The 15,760-nt window shown below is 35.8% G+C and overlaps 1 protein-coding gene and 2 long non-coding RNA genes across 4 annotated transcripts in view; 2 read left to right on the forward strand and 1 right to left on the reverse strand.

Moving 5' to 3' along the window:
• The window catches only part of LOC126914796 (A disintegrin and metalloproteinase with thrombospondin motifs 3-like), a 76,474-nt gene that overhangs the window by 34,482 nt on the left and 26,232 nt on the right, over positions 1 to 15,760 (reverse strand). The gene's annotated exons all lie outside the window — the stretch shown is intronic.
• Positions 10,489 to 11,867, forward strand: LOC126914831 (uncharacterized). The gene is made up of 3 exons (XR_007709841.1): positions 10,489 to 10,688; positions 11,312 to 11,634; positions 11,713 to 11,867. It is a non-coding gene; the product is annotated as an uncharacterized LOC126914831 (long non-coding RNA).
• Positions 11,943 to 14,254, forward strand: LOC126914928 (uncharacterized). Its single transcript, XR_007709948.1, has 2 exons — positions 11,943 to 12,023; positions 14,142 to 14,254. It is a non-coding gene; the product is annotated as an uncharacterized LOC126914928 (long non-coding RNA).

The raw sequence follows: 15,760 nt of genomic DNA on the forward strand, positions 1-15,760 counted from the left end.
TGGGCTCCCCCCGATGACCCATCCGAATCTCGTCTTTTGCAGACGCAAGTCGGGCCCGTTTGCTTGACTGATATCAAGTTGGCCGACACAGAGTGATGCTAGTGTTGGTCCGGCGCTCAACAATATTTCGATCGGAGCAGGTCTATGGAATCTTGGATCGGCTAATTGGAGATTCCTAGGTATCTGTATTGTTGAGCGATCTACGGGTTGGTTTGGGACCCAAGACGCGATAGTCGGTATGATCAGAAACGTCAAGTTGCGTTCGTATGTGCCGTCAATAGAGGTGATCGTGGCCGTGATGTAGCGTTTCGAGGTCGTCGATAACGTGTTGAGTGCTCCGATTGGGACCGAACATTTCTGTTGATTGAGTTTTAATGAGTTAGCGAGCCTTTCGGCGATAAAGTTCATGCTAGAGCCGGTATCTAGCAGAGCTCTACAACGAACTGGTTGAATTTCATTATTCAAGATGTTGACCTGCGCTGTGACTAACAAGTCGTGTTGCAATGGTTCAAAAGGGAGCGGGGTCGATGAGTCCGTTTTCTGTGGTTCGGTCCCTAACAGGCTCGTCTGATGACGTCATTGTTTTCCGTGTCGTTTAGGACTGGACGATATGGTCGATCCCGATGCCGCCGATCGCGGTAACCGAGATTCGCGTGTCGGGGATGTTCGCGGAGACGTTCGGGGAGACTCTCGGCGAGAATCTCGACGAGACGCTCGGGGAGACGTTCGGGGAGACGCTCGGGGAGACTCTCGGGGAGACTCTCGGCGAGAATACCGGCGAGACGATCGGGGAGACGAAGATGAGCGTCTCGAACGATGTGACGAACGCGGGGACGGTGAACTGGGCGAAGATCGACCGCTGGATGATCGGTCGCTTGACGATCGACCGCTCGATGTTCGGCCGACACGTGTTCGTGTTTTGCTATGCCCCTGGCCTTGATGCAGATACGTGTGATGTCGCTGTCTACAGATGCGACATGATCCCGCGGAGCATTGAGTGAGAGCGTGTCCCTTGCCTAAACAATTGGTACAGAGCGACGCCCTTTTGGCGATTTCCAGGCGTTCTTTGGGCGTCTTCGTTTTGAAGACATGGCAATTCCATAATTCGTGTTGTCCGTGGCAGTTCGGACACAACAACGTATTATGTGTAGTTACGAATGTATAGCTTCGCGGCGTGTCCTGTCGCCGACGGTCGTGTTGATCGGACGCCCCCTTTTTGACGGTTAATGATGAACACGCTCTGTCGCTATTCGTCCGTGTTTTCAGAAAATCTACTAAATGCGTATATGGCGGCAATTTCTTGTCCGGTAGGGTATGTTGCCATTCGCGAACAACGGCTGAGGGTAACTTCGACGTGACAAGCTTTATGAGAATGGCGTTTGACGTGACTGGGTCCCCGAGTCTTTCTAACGCTTGGAGATGTACTTTAACTGTCTCGATAAGATCGTCTATAGCTTCTGGTGTTTCTTTAGTTATTTTGGGATAGTCGAAAAGCAAATCCCAGTGACGCATGCAGATCTGACGGTGGCAGTCGAATTTTTCCCTAAGAGCGTCCATGGCGATTGCGTAATTTGCGTCGGTGATGGGTAATGACTGTATGCTTCGCGCGGCCCAGCCAGTCAGGGCTGTTCGGAGATGATGAAATTTCTGAACCGGTGCTAAATTTTTATTTCTATCTATCGCTGATGAGAAGGCATCGTGAAACGACTGCCAATCTTCGAGGGCGCCATCAAATGTAGGTATGCGAACCTCCGGTAGTTTGAGCGACGCGGACTCGCGGCCGACGGCTGATTCGCCGCTTGTCGACTGTGACGGCGTACTTCGTCGTGTATTGATTAATTGTTTGGCTACTCGGCATTGCAGCCTTTCGTATTCTTCCGCTAGCTCACTGCCGCGCGCGATCTCTCCCTCGTCTAAAGTTACGATCTGGTGTTGTAATGCACGGATTTCCTTCTCGAAGGTTTCTAGACGTTCTTTAATTTGAAGCAAGTCGATCTCGTCCGGACAGCCTGATTGTTCGATGTCTTCCAGTTTTTTTGCGAGGCGTGTAAACTGGGCGCTACAGTAGCCCCGGCGACGACGCAAGTTGGCGAGCTCGTCTCCGGTTGACATTATTTTTTATGTAATTGATAGTGAAATCGTTTGGACTTACTTCTGTTGGCGATTATCCACCTTGCGGTAGGAGGATGTGTGGTTGCGTTTCAACCACCGAATTATACCTCTTCAAATGTGTCGACCCTTAACGTTACTGACCTCGCTGGGGTGGTAACGCTTCCGCTGCTGGTTGTGTTGGATTCACGTGGCACTGTATTGTAGTGGGTGTCACTGGCGTGCACTCTTCACTTGACACTGAATCCGGCTCGAAGGACCATGTAATTTCGAGCTATCGCGGGGAGACGCGGTCGTTAGAATACGCGTCAACGAGAGTCGTAAATTCCCGTTACGATTAGAATAATCGACACCACGAATAGTTCGATCCCCGTATTTCGGTTAGGATAATCGGGGTGGTTGATGCGGTATAACACTGAGAGTCACAGAATTATAATAATATATATTTCCAACAATTAGTCTACACGATTGAAAAGATATAAACAATTAACAACTTTATCGCACGCAGATAATATAGATGTATACAATATAGAGCAAGGCTCTTACAATTGAGCTTAGTCTCTTGGTGGACGTAGCACGATATTATACTTAATAAAATAAGCGAATGTTTGGCTATGTCGCGGATCGACTTGAATTGGCGTTCAGAATTTGACTCAAAGTGTAACGTTCGACGCGTCACAAGGAACTGATCGACTTTTGATGATTTCTTTGTCTCATCTTTAAGACGACCCCCACTATACTTAGGTCACGCCACCGTTCGCGCCTATGATCACGTATGTCTGTTCTTGCGTGGAAAACGTAACGGACCAAATTCGACGTTTCGAGAACTCGCTGCTTGGCGACAGCTATGCGCTCGTCGATACATTGTATATGATCCGGCGGTCAGATAAGACGATCTGACTGAGACATTGTAGGGCCGCGAGTGACGGTTAGAAAATACAGCCTGTGTTAAGCCTCGTGGCGTAACATTAACGTTTATAACATTCTATAAAGTAATAAGCAAACTAAATGAATAGCCTTCATCACGCTGTATATCCTGTTTGCATATTTAATATTAATATCAAAGCTTCCATGCAAAAAGATGTTGTATTTTGCAAGCGTATTTTATTACCGAGTGCATAATAATTCATTAACAATCCCCACGATTTATCGTCACAGTACGAAAGTACGTTCAATAATTTACATTCTGTTTTTAAACAGCCTGTTGTAGCTATACTTTGTTTTCACGTATTTCAAGTAAACATATCATCGATAAATACACCAGTACAAACGCTATTATATCGATGCAAACGTTGAAACATTTTCGTCATGGTGAAATGTATTTGGTACATCAATTTTAGCGAATTCAATTAATGTATGACGAATGTTAAGCATTTACTTTGATTCGTTGAGTTTTAAGAATGAAATTAATTAAAATTTCCTTCAATCAAGGTAGATGTAATTTTAACAGAAAATTCCATTAAATTTCTATAAGTATTTCTGTAGTATCGGAAAAAGGATAGGATTAGGATGATTTAGATTTGTAAAATTCTCCTAATACTATTTATTAAGATAAATAAAAATAACAGAGATTAAATGGACAGAGAACGATAAATGTTCAAATTGAACTAAAACACAAAAGTCTTATTCCGTTCAAATCATTCTCGCAACTCTATAACTAACAACTCGATCTCTCTACAACGCTAGCAACTCTACAACTCTCGTCTTCGGCATCTGCACTCGCACGCTCTCGCTTCTCAACTCATACTGCACGCCTTTTGAATTCGTTCTCGCTGGCGTCTCAACTAACACTACCCTTAGCGTCTCTTTGTTTTTTCTCGTCCCATCGAACACGTGTCCCGAAACCCCGTGGCCAGAGTCACGCAGGCTCTTTCCACAAAACTGTCCACTTGAAAGGACCGACGACACATTGATGTACTCAACGGCGCCACGGCTCTCGCCACTTTGTATACGGTTCGGCCGATATCTTGGGCCTTTTGCCCACGATACTACATTTCTAATGGTTACTCTTATCCCTATAGATAAAAATTAAAAAGCAAACTATCCTATAAAAATTAACAGATAAGATTATTTTTTCCTGTTAATTTCTATGCCATAATTGCCTCTTCGATTCCCTATTTCTCTACGATTTATTCGTCTCGTACACAATTTTAACGTAATATTTGTAACAACAGACAGAGATACTTAGTTAGATTTAACACGATTCTTTTTTTTCGCTTTTGTTAACAAATTATTCGCAGACCGCAGCTCCTCCTTCGATAAATTTTAATTCTCATTACGTGTACGTACATAAAACGTAGCGAGTACGAAACAATCACAGAATAACGTGATCTTCGATGAGATGCGATGTTTTAATAAGTTCTGATAATAGATGCATCATTAAATATGTAATTGGAAATGGTTGTTAATCGCGAGCATTAAATAATAATGTAATTTGAAAATAAATTAAATTCGATATATTTATACCGAATATATTAAAGACGTTTTAACATCGACATATTCAACATTTACTACTATTTTCCAGGCACAATATCTTCTTGTCGTTACGTATTTGAAACCTCCATAATATCTGAATTTATTTTAGCGGACACAGCAGTATGTAAAAGTTACATTAATAAAAAAAAAAAAAAAAAACAACAAATCGCGATTATCTTCGTTAACTTACAAGATACGTATTATTAAATATCCAAAGAACAATTCTAAACAATTTTGCAGAAATAACATTCCAAACAAATATAATACTTATTAATTGATATATTAAATTCGTCGGATGCAATTTTTTAATCGCACATGAAACAAACGTATATTTCTCATTTCGTTGAATTGTTTTCTACATTTAAATTATTCCTGGATAGATGAGAATTATACGAAACTCACGAAATAAGGAAATAAGCAAAATAAAAAGAAAAAAAGAAGAAAAAAGAGAAGAAACTGGTAGATTTCACTTATCGTTAAACTTATATTCTTAAACCAAGTTAAACTTAGTTCGCCATCTTCGTGATATCACGCAATTCAACAAACTGTCAGATGCAAATACAACGTTAACATAGAATTGTAACGATAAAAGTTATATTCGAAGTTATGGTAATCTCATCTGCTATGACTCATCATTGTGCAACTGTAACTTATACCATTAACAAATCTGTATTTTCAGCCACGTTTCTAACTATAATCGTACATTCCATGTACATAAGTAATGTCCACATTGAGGAACGTATAACGCTTAGTTAATAAATTCGAAACCACATCGTTCGCGTGTAGTCCACGTGAACTATATTTGAATTGTGTTAAAATGGCAATTTGTAAATTTTATACGTCATATCGAAGGGATTAAGGATATTGAAGGAGAATACATAAATATTCGAGTCGCGTACATAAGTCTTAATATTACGAGCATAAATCTCCAAAATCTTCCGAATCTCCGTCGTATCTCAGCCACGTGAAATTATTTTTCATAATCTTAGTACGTTATTGATCTACGATATAGTAAAAGTTCTACACAATAAGTAATAAGCTTTATACAATAGCTCGTGGTTGATAACTCCGCTAAAGACGTTAAATACAATTTATGGCAACAAAATTTTATCCTATTTTAACAGTTCGTGGAAATAAAAATCGACGGACTTATGCAACCTCCAGTTGGCGAACAAATTAACGCAAGTTCCCAACGAATGAAACGCGAATAATGAAATTACACGAATACCGAGGAACGAACTTTAAAATTCCTCGTATCGATCGAATCGACTGTTATTCATTGAATTTCCCAGGATCGCTAAAATAGGCTAAATCTCACGGGCCAAGGAATTTCCGACGATATGAAGGAATTAGGTAACGTTGTCGGAGAAGAGTGCGCGAATGTAATACAATACCTTGGAAAAGTAAAACGTTTCTTTTAATAATGTAAATGGGCTGAAAAATATTGCGGCAGAAGCGAGCAATTACTGATTCTACGTGAAAAACCGAGTGGAAAATGTGGAATAAAATTTGTAAAAATTTCAGTACACCGGTTAAATCCTCAATTTCGATCCTCGGATGAAAAAAAATTAATTGTAATAAATCATACCAGGTGTTTTTCCTATCTTTCTTATCTTTCACGTAGAATCACACTCTGTGTTTCTATTCGATCTATTGGCCAAAATCTATAAAATTCACGTGGCGATCAACGTATCGATGCATTCTGTCAATTAAAAAAAGAAGATATAGCTTAACGTAGAATAATCTTTTTTATTGCGATAGTGATGGAAATTTCATTATCGAGATTAATCGTGACCTTGTTGAAAGTCTGATCGGCGCTATAACGAAAGAGTAGTTAGGCGAGCGGAATCACGGCGTGGAATGGAAAAGCGTGAGAAAGTAGTCTCATAATGTAATTAATGATCGAGGAATCGAAATTCTGTCGTATTTTACAGCGAGGATAAGAACTACTCAAGCGACAATCGAATGTCACTTAAGCGCTCTGGAGATGGAATCAATTAGTACTTGAGTGGCGTTAATTCTTGCGCGAAGATAAATTCTCGCAAACTATTCGAAAAATAAGGATTAAAAGGTTTTTACATAGGGAAGCGTAGGATTGAAGCTTAGGATTTAATTTTGACGCGAATAAATGAAAGTTTAAGAATCGAGATTTAATTGAAATAAAAGTAGGATCGTTAAATTAAAAAACGTGAATAATTCTCAATTTTTGTCGCATATGAAGTATAGACACAAGTCTTTCAAATAATAAAATATTTAACCAACGTTAAATATTTAACTATAACGTGAAAGTAATATAAATGTAAATGAATATCGAACATTCTGAATTATAACACCAATTAATCGCATGCTAATTAATATTTACGAATCATAAGCGAAACACGATGGAAAATCGAAATTCGATATATATATTTCGAACCGTAAAAATAAGATCAGTAGAATGAACATGAGTTGGTGTACACTAGTTTTTTATTAAATGAAAAATAATTGATACGAATAGTAATAATAATAGAATATTTCTTAATTAACTTTTTCATTAATAGATATTATGTTTACATATATACAAATAAATATAATTTTCTACAAATAATATATATGTTATCAATTTAGGATATGAGTATAAAATTTCTCACCATGTCACAAATTTTCCCGAACGTTATTTTTCGCATTTGAACTTGCAGTTGGATACTACGACTATATTTCTTATATTTGTTTACAAGTTTAATAAAACTATTTTACGCTATGGCTTCGCTTGTTACTTACGGCTTCTTCAAACCAAGCGATTAAGAGATGGAATAAAGCTGAAATTACGTGATATAATATGCGCGTATACTTCGTGTGCCTGACATTACGAGCATCACACTACTTACAAAGGAGATTTTACCTTGTATAAATCATACTTTTACTTTAGCAGCATGATAAATTTTATCCGATTACTTGAAAGCTGTTTGTATTCCGAGTTATTAAGCATCGTTATAACAACGAATGGTGTTGATAATTCTCTAATTTATTTAAATTTCCAAATTAACATAAAGTGTTACGTAATTATTTTATAAATGTCTTAAAACGTTATGAATATTAGTTTATATGAAATCTTCCCTTAGAGAACGTGGGCGGATGAATATTAAACTTTGATGGAACGCATCTAACGATGAAATATTACATATCTATGAAATTCATCTAAATGATTAAATATCAGATATCTATGGTATTCATCAAACGATTAAATATCAAATAATATAAAAAAAATATAAAATAACAGTTAGCAACATTTCGATATTATGGATTAATTGAATTAACTTTTAAATCGAAACACAAACGTGTTAACTACAACCTGCGGATTAAAGCGATTACAACTTTTTCCTTTTTTTTTACTTTTTTTTTTTTGATAGGAAAACTTCAACCAATACTTTTGTGTAAGCCTGTGAGGTAAGCCTCGACTTCTAAACTAACTTCGTAAGCTATAGAACTAAAAGAGCATAATCGTAATGTGATACGAATAGTCGGAAGAAATTTAACATTTATTTAAAAACTATATATATTTATTTAAAAACCGCTATATTACAAAGTCTTTAACTATATTTTTATGAATCTGTATAATTTTTTAGAATTTTAAAAGGATACATATATATATGCAAGATCCCTAGATTTCATGTAGGATAGGGATTCTTTTTGTTTCGCGGGTAGCACGACAGGCTGTGTTTCACGGACAGACCGATCTTCCCTTGTTTTACGGACGACCATTTTAAGAAGCACGTTTTTCCCGAGCGGACGGATAGAGAGTTACATTAGAGACAAACAAGGTTACGGAATAGTTATTTAAGATTTTAAAGACTGAAGAAGAAAGATCGGTAGCTCAGGACGTTGAAAATCGATTCTCAATTTTCAGGTAAACATTGTACTAAAGACTTGTTATTTCCCGTTTATATAATTATTGTTATTTATTGTTATAAACGCATATTAATTGTCGTTTATTTTTGTATTTTATTATTTACTTCATAATAAAAACTCGATTTTCAGACTACAGAATCGATCCCTGAATTATCACCAAATTACCATCTTACAAATCGATTTTCACTACGCCATGCCGTTAGAAGTGAAGCTACGTATCGCCGTGAACGAGAACGCAAGAGGGAGAAAATAGAATTCATAAGAATCCATAAGAAAACCAGAAGATGAAGTATGTGATGTCTTTCCTCCAGAATATCAAGCAAGAGATCATCGTCCGCGGTTATTCAGTTTATCGATAGTGAAGAAAGCCGCAAACAACTTAACCAAGGTAAGCCATTACAGAAACATTGCACTCACGATGGATGACGCAACGGCAGCGTCATACATCGGTACAAGTTTAAACTTCGTGTTTCGAGATATTTACTTAGAAGAATCGGAGATCATCCCCACAAGGAAAATAAAGACCGAAATCGAAAAGCCCAATCTTCAAACAGAAACATTATTAGAAATCTTCCAGAAACAAAACATGCATGAGAGAGAAGGAACAGACTTTGTCATAAAACAATTTGATGGAACGCAAAAAGCCACAGATTGGAGTATGAAATATTCATATTTCACATACGCATCCCTTCCATACTCTAATATGAGTATGAAACCGAATACGAAAAATACGAAATCCAAACTGATGAAAAAAGGATCAAGAATTTGAAGAAATATCTGGGAAAAACAGCATCAGAATGGTACCAGACAAATCTGCCGAAGGATGAAGAATACAACTGGGAAAATTGGAAGGTGGCAGTTCAAAAAGCTTCTGGCAATAAAGGTTGGTCTGCAGTACGATACGCTTATAACTTTAAATACATTTCAGGTTCATTCACTGAATATGCCATAAAAAAGGAATGATTAATATTGGAAGTAAGGAGGAAGACTTCTGAAGAGACAGGGATAAATCTAATTGTTATTGGATTACCCATACACATTCAAGATAAAATCGATAAAGAAACAGTACAATCAACAAATGGCTTAATCGGATTCTTGGGGCAATATCAGACGAAGGGAAGAAAAACACAAGGGAGTAACGCAAGATTGGACAGAAAGCCAGAACCACTGCCCAAGAAACAACCTTGTATGATTTATGAAGCACTGAATTTCCCAGGTCGATTTCACCCAATAACAACTCACCAAAGAAATACATGCACATACTCATCGATCATTTTTCAAGGGCTGTTTTTATGTCCACATCGAAAACACAACACACAGAAGATATCATAAAACTTATAGACTCGACAGGAGAAACTGATTGCATAAAAATTATCCTTGCAGACCGATACCCAGTAATGACATCCAAAGAAATTCAAGAGTATACGAGGAAAAGGAACATTAAATTAATTTTCACCTCGACAGACTGCCCATCCTCCAATGGACTGAACAAAAGGGTAAATCAAACATTAGTAAACAGGATCAGATGTAATTCAGACAAAAATAAGAGAAACTGGACAAAAATCACAGAAGAAAGCGTAGAAGAAAACAATAACACCAGACACAGTGTAACGGGGTTTGCCCCAAATCATTTACTGAATGGAAAAATGATTGAAATCGTCCCTAAGGAAATAATGGAGAATAAGATAAACCTAAAAAGAGACAGAGAAGAAGCATTCAAAAACTCAACAAGAAATTTCGAAATTAACAAACAAAAATACGATAAAAAAAGAAGAGAACACGAATTTAAAATCGGTGATATGGTCTTCACCCATAACGGAAAAAAAATGAATAGAAATAAGCTGGAAGAAATTAGGAAAGGACCTTTCATAATTCTAAGAAGGATTTCAAACTCCATATATGAAGTGGATAACGGTAATCGGGGATCTGAAGGGAATCTGTTCCACTCCCCATTCGAGGGGCGGTATAAACTCCCTAGAGTTCATGTAGGATAGGGATTCTTTTTGTTTGACGGGTAGCACGACAGGCTGTGTTTCACGGACAGACCTTCTTTTGTTTTATGGACGACCATTTTAAGAAGCAAATTTTTCGCGAACGGACGGACAGAGAGTTACATTAGAGACAGACAAGGTTACAGAATAGTTATTTAAAATTTTAAAGACTGAAGAAGAAAGATCGGTAGCTCAGGACGTTGAAAATCGATTCTCGATTTTCAGGTAAACATTGTACTAAAGACTTTTTATTTCCCGTTTATATAATTATTATTTATTGTTATAGACGCATATTAATTGTTGTTTATTTTTGTATTTTATCATTTACTCCATAATAAAAACTCGATTTTCAGACTACAGAATAGATCCCTGAATTATCCCCGGATTACGATCTTATATATATGTACATATTTGTATATTTATATATATATACAAATATATATATATATATATATATATATATAGAGAGAGAGAGAGAGAGAGAGAGAGAATGTTACAAGGAAGTAATCTAAAACTTCGTAAATTTGTAGTACATGTTTAATGAGAGAAGTATAAAATATCTGATAAGCGTAGATCCAAAAATTAATCCTATTTATTTGATATACCGTACTTTTTATTTAACATTTAAATCGAACGTTTAAATCGAACCCTCGATAGAATAGATAGAATAAACGTGTCCAATAAAATAATCTCCTCCATCATCTGATTTGAATTCAACGAATTTTTTTTATGAATACACATAGAGAGAAATCTACCTATTGTGGACACACGTACAAATCAATAAATAATGCATGTCGTGCAATATCGGCTACAGAAGGAAAAAATAGAGAATTATGTGTTATCCATAGATGGCAGTTATACAGTGACTACGAAAGGTATTTAAATAATATGAATATAAATACATGATACATGTATTAAACTTGGTATTATTTAATGGTACTTTCATACGATTATAAGGATTTGATTTGAAATATAAAAGCTGATAGGAAAACGGTTCATTGGAAAATATGGACACGCGCAAATATTTTCTCGTGCCCGCAGTATATTAAAACAGAAAGTCAAATGAAATATTTCTTATCAATGGCGGAGGATATTTTTCTCTTCTTCTTGACCCAGCAATTGGATTTCATCAATATTATATAACGTTGATTAAAATTTCCTTTTCTCTCGAGTGAGTACTATAAGATCACAAAATGACATAGATCTTTTCTTTGCAACTTGCTGAATATAAAACTGCGTCCTTTTACAGGCAACCATGTATATTCCAAGCGTGATGAAGGGATTAGATCATCGTATCGTAAATTATGCTTACTTCCAACCCCAAAGGCAGACTTTCTATGTGCTTGTCTCTTTGCTTCGAGGGCCAGCGAACTCTTCACTCTATATGACAGAAACAGCCTAGAATCCAGGGGGAAATTTGAAAGTCAATCAAGGAAAGAACTGCAAGGTGGACAGAGCAAGGTCTCGTAGAAATGTATGTGAGATTCGTTTCTCGCAAATTACGAGATACGGAAACGTTTAAAGTCATCTACAGGCGGAAATCTGTTCAAGACAGTCGCGGTAATATTTCGACGTTATATTTCATACGTTAAGCCAGCTATTATTTAAATATGTTCTTTGAAATTAAGTAAAATCAAAGTAGCTGAAAAAGTACAGCTGATAAAATTACGTTCAAAACGTGAATGAACAATAATTTTTACTTTCGTTACGCTATTGTTATCGATTATCCATTATTTCTTATGGCAAGAAATGGGAACGTGCTTAATTTACGATAAAAACGAGAAACAATACGTAAAATATTTTTCACGATAAATTATTTTCATATTGTTTGAAATAATTTTACGCTTCCGCGATATAAGTGGCGAATGTAATTGAACAAGAATCATTTTTGATAAATGTAACAGATATATACCGTATATATATGCAAAATATATTATAACGTTTTAATTCATAAAGTTACGTAAAATTATTGGAAATCTATGTACGTAGGTATGTTTAAATATTTCATTCATGTTTTTATTCCATTGAATTGCAAGTTATATAAAATCATTTCATTAATAGTATAGTTCAATGATATAAGAATTGCGAATTAAGAATATTGTTTATTAGTGATATAAATAATTAAATTAGTAATAATGTATACTTAACACGTTCTTGTATTTTGTTATTAAGGTAGAGTTAAATGGTTAAAGAATTAAAATTATTTCGCTCTTCTTTCAAAATTATTTCAATCTCAATCTCATGTTTTAGAAGGGAAAACTATAATTTTTGTTCTTAAAACATATCATCCCCTAATAGTCTGCGTTCGAATCATGATTATTCTAAAAACCACTATGATTGTGTTATTGAAACAACGTCATCAACTAGTTTCTTAAAGTACGTAGATGCTATTGAAACAAACTACGTACATGCATAGTAAGTTTATATGAATATTAAACATAAGAAACTTCGTTTGACTTGATTTGGCTGAAATCAGCTTGTCGAAGTGCATCATAGAAATAAGTCACGTCGATAAAAGTTGTAGCGCAATATCTATTAGACTGTCATTAAAGTCATCGTTGGTACATTAATAGATGGTATCATACAGTTAAACGACATGTCATAATATTCTTTCATCTAAACCATAGTAGCAACAGACTGTTTCCTACAGACTAGAGGTATTTCATGGGACGATCATATAAATTCTTAAATACAATAATGTATAATACACATACGTACATACATGAACCAAGTCTGTAAGCATAATCTATAGACTATAATAAATACGTGAAACATTTTGAATTCTGTATTAGATTTGAAGAAATCTCGAATAAATCAAAAGATATTAAATACTACAAAACTGTGAGCATTATTAAGGATTAGGATGTGATTTTTTGAAAGATATAAATATAATTTATGAATAGTTTCAAAGATGAAGGTGAAAGAAATCTGTAACAAGAATTAGTCCCTTAAGGAAACGTTAATTACTTTGTTACTGTAGAAACACTTGTGGATTCTTCGTTATAAAACTAACAATTATCTTTTATCTAAAGGATATGTTATAATACAAAGATCCTTAAAATTATTCGATGGAATATCCTATTGATATTAATGCTGATTACCTACTTTTTAACCTATCATTTACAAAGAACAGTTTATTTATCGAAGCTATAAACTTTTTTGCCCGCTTCAGAGCTTTCATCGACGATTTATGACGTACATGGTGCAATAATGCCTAATGCGATTCTCTTTAATATCCCATATTGCATACATTCTCGTACCGATTACACAAATTGTTTGAATTCAAGAAACATGCGATCACTATACCGGTATAAATTTGTTATTTACTTGATCTGAAATATCCTTTCAAGTTTGAAGTGAAATTGAAATTCTTTCAAATAATCTTTGACTTAAAGATGTTATTTATAGTTTCGCGTTTATCGATATTGATTCCCTAAATTTAACTGATTTTAGATGTATATTTATTTTACGATTTAAGCATTACATGTTAGTTTAAGTATCATTTACATACCAGCTACTTGAAATCCATTTAATTTCATGTAACTTAACTAATTACAGAACAAGGTTTAACTTTTACGTTAACTAAGCTCAAAATGTCCATGAAGCATGATTTGTTTCTGGAAAGTCATTTAACTATTTTAACTAACGAAATGTATAACGAAAATTATCGATTTTCAGAACTTTATAATATAATGGAATCGTTTTACATATTTGCGGACAAACAACACAACACAGTTTTCGTTTATGAATACGAAATAAAAAATTTAAATAAAAATTATATTAATCCTTTCGGTGCGAGTTGTTTTTTAACATCGATGGTACGTATAAAGCAGTAAAGCATGTGCGTGACCTGAATACATTTCCGGTCTTTTTATAACGATTGTGAACAAATAATGTAAAACTATAACTTCAAAACTATAACGTATGTTTCCAGATAAAGAAAATAATCACAGACTTCGCTGGATGCATAAGCATTCATAGACAACATCAATGGAATTTTTTCTGATGAATATGTACTTCTCCTGTAGGAAAGTATGAGATGACTCGTTTGTTTGTAAGAAATGTTCAAGAGCAGTCATGAAATCATTTACGGATTTCACTACGTTTTACATATTCGAAACCTTCCATCCTTGCATTTCTTTTCTGTCTCCCCTTTCTCGTGAATACTTAAATACATGATTTTTTCAAAACTTCACAAAAATAATCGTAAGAATCTGTTCTATTTTTTCTCGTATATTTCCTTGTTTGGAAAAAGGAATAATTTATGACTTGTAATTTGTAAAATTACGCTAATAATATCAGTTTACTTGTACAAGATGGCCACCATACACATATTTGTCACATTAGAAAATATAGACCTAACCAAACAGGAATATTACACATTACAAGTTAACGTACATATATGTGTAGTATCTATTTACAAGTATCGCAGATTACCTCTTGAAAAGTAAGAAAACATAAAGACTAAAGTAAAGTTGTAAATCTAAACTACAGTTCAAGTTATACAAGGCATGCAAAGCTTCTCTTGAAACGCTAGGTGCGTACTTCGATATACAATATAAAGAAACATAGCCCGCGAGAAAAGCTATATAGTACATACCATACAGATCCCTCGCCATAACTTTGTCAATATGCGCAACGAAATCGGTAATTTTCGCGCCACCACTCAAACGCCGTTTCTCTCGCTTTGGATAATTGAATTAAATCCAGATCGTCCATGTTTACAGCGAAGCAACACGTGATACCGCCAAAAGTGCTTTCCACCCCCTCACATAACTGACATCGGCCGTCCGTGGATCCAACGGAAGGATTTTGAACGTTGGAGAATGCGTAACGCTGATTGGCTATTGAGCTCGGGGGTCGATCGTAGAAGGGGACGCCGGGTCGCAACGAGCCTCACAGTACCACTTCGACTGTGAACGCGATAGGAATTGGATCGTCTATTTTACAAAGCTCCTTTATCTTTTGCAACAATTACATTCGAATGTCTTTTCAAGCGCTAACGACATAATCGACGTTTGGTAAGCGATTAGTAACTGCGAATTCGTAGAATTCGTGGATAATTCTCGAGCTGTTTCGTGCGTACGCGATATTAAGTGGCACGCAAACAGGTGCACCTATTCGCGTAGCGCAAGAAATGTATCACGGAGGTCGTTCGAATTCGGGTGCACGATCTATGCCTATGACTGTGCAGTAGGGCATACTCTTCTCGACCACTTGTCTGGCGCCAACCACCACTATTGTCTCGCGAAGGCCAAGCTGTAAATCTTCGTTGCTTATACCGTTTTCTTGGTGAG

This window comes from Bombus affinis, chromosome 3, assembly GCF_024516045.1.
Source record: "Bombus affinis isolate iyBomAffi1 chromosome 3, iyBomAffi1.2, whole genome shotgun sequence".
Lineage (NCBI taxonomy): Eukaryota > Metazoa > Arthropoda > Insecta > Hymenoptera > Apidae > Bombus > Bombus affinis.